The sequence below is a fragment of the Mandrillus leucophaeus genome, unplaced genomic scaffold (assembly GCF_000951045.1).
Source record: "Mandrillus leucophaeus isolate KB7577 unplaced genomic scaffold, Mleu.le_1.0 Scaffold285, whole genome shotgun sequence".
Taxonomy (NCBI): Eukaryota; Metazoa; Chordata; class Mammalia; order Primates; family Cercopithecidae; genus Mandrillus; species Mandrillus leucophaeus.
This window is the reverse complement of record NW_012102976.1, coordinates 1433964-1436350: the sequence shown is the minus strand read 5'-3', so window position 1 is coordinate 1436350 and position 2387 is coordinate 1433964.

Below are 2387 nucleotides of genomic sequence, written 5' to 3'. Positions count from 1 at the left end.
GTGTTTTGGGGAAAAATTGCTTTTCACCACCCCCTTCCTGCTTTTGGTCCTTTGTCTGCCCTGGAAGAATCATTGGAGGGGACTGAGGGATTTCCTGTCCCATTGATAACAGGCCCTAAGAGCACAGGATGAACCCTGCAGTAGGAGACCAGGACATCTCCCAGCCACCCTCACTGTACTTACCATACTCTTATGGGCTTAAGAAGTCACTGAAAATGGAGCCATAAACCCATGGGCCTTGGCTAATTTTTCAAGGCCCAGGATCAAGTAGGAGCAGGTACTGTAGCTGGGAGCCAGGCACTGGGCAGGCAGGGCGGCCCTGCCTACATGCCGCCCAGGGCTGGCATGACCTCACTGTCATTTGTAGGGCACTGATAATGTCTTTGGCCCGGCCCCTAATAGGAGACATGCGATCTTTACCTTGAGGGCTCATATTCAGTTTCATAAGCACTGGATTCACTCAGGTTGAACTTTCTTTTCCCCATACACACTGTATTAAAATAAGAGACTGAACCTAGCGTGTGGGTGAGGTGCTGGCCCAGCTCTTTGTGTGGCTGTGTGATGTACTGAAGCTGAAGACGCGAGCTGCATGACTGCATCGTGGTGGCTTTTAGAAATTCGTTCTCCGCTGTGCGTGGTGGCTCACGCCTGTAATCCCAGCACTTTGGGAGGCCGAGGCAGGCGGATCACTTGAGGTCAGGAGTTCGAGACCAGCCTGGCCAGTGTGGTGAAAATCCATCTCTACTGAAAATACAAAAATTAGCCAGACATGGTGGTGCACATCTGTAATCCCAGCCACTCAAGAGGCCGAGGCAGGAGAATCACTTTAACGTGGGAGGAGGTTGCAGGAACCAAGATCATACTACTGCTCCCCAGCCTGGGCAACACAGCAAAACTCAAAAAAAAAAAAAAGAAAAAGAAAAAGAATTTGCTCTCCCTGGGAGTTCAGTGTGTATACATTTCCTTTCATATACATGTATATACATTATATGTTTATGGTAAATTGGCATTTTTAGTTTCATAGTCTTTAGATCTAAATTGGAAATGCATTTGTATATTTAAATTTTTAAATTTGTTTTAACCAAACTCTATAGTATCTTCGCACTGGAGTTAGTATGCACACAAATACCTAACCTTTCCAGTGTAGGCCCTCGTTACTGCCGAAATAATTGAGAAGTGTTTACAGATGTTTTGACTATTTTGCTATGATTTTTCATTTATTAGTATCAGAATTGGATATATTTAGCTGTTGCTCTCTGCTAAATAAACTGAGACCTAGGTGTGCTTACAATTATTTTCTGTGAAAACCAGCTGATCCATGTTACAAATGACTGTAAAACAGCTATGGAAACGACACCTCTGTGAATAGGATTCCTTGTGTGGTGGGCATCGCTGGAGAGCAGTGACTGTATTCATTAAAGAGAAAGTGCGAGAGCGGCAGTACAGACTAAGGCAGAGGTGGCTGAGGAGATTGTTCCGGTCAGCCATGTAGAATTCCCGCCCCTGGTGTTCTGTGACCCCAACAGAGGGAGCCAGCACTCACTGTGCACCTCCCACACAGCCCACACCGTGCAAGGCATTTAGATAGTGCCTTAAACTCACTCCATCAACACTTCGAGAGCCCCACCGGCTTCCCCTTTGGGGTTTTAGGTGCTTAGGGTATTCACTGGATACAGTTGAAGTGTTTTTCTATAACATTAAAACCAGCTTCAACTTAAAAAACAAAAACAAAAACATAGCTCTTAGCCATATGTAGAAAGCTGGTCATCCATGTGAGTTCTGGGTGAAGTGTGGCGGGAAAGCTGGGTCTCTAAAGTAGACATTATTTTTAAAAGATGCCTTTATGTCCAAGACCTCTGAAACAACGGAGTGCTCTGAATATACAGAATGACAGCTGAAGAGCCCAAACCTGAAATTTCCTTCCTTATATAGTTAGTCCGAGCTTTACTTGATCTCTCTTCCTCTATAAAAATGTAAGGATGAAGATGACATATATTTGACAAATTCATGATTGCATTACTAGCTTACTATGTTCGCAGCACTGTTCTGGGTCTTGCATAATCAGAAGTGACCTTACATTCTTAAGAGGGAGATACACAATATGCACAGAAGCATGTAAACAAAAAGAGTACAGATGATACCAATGCCATGAGAGGTACGACAGAGAGGACATGACCTGGCCCTTACCTAGTGAATACTTGTCTCCATAATTGTTAGCTGCTGCTGCTACTATTGTGGTTGCTGAATGCCCTGTAGGAGTAAGAAGGTCCCTTGATTAAATCTGGTGAAGACCTTCTGATACCAGAGGGCACACGAAGTGAAGGCCTGTGCTTTTTTTTTTTTTTTTTTCTTTTGAGACAGAATCTCACTCTTGTCGCCCAGGCTGG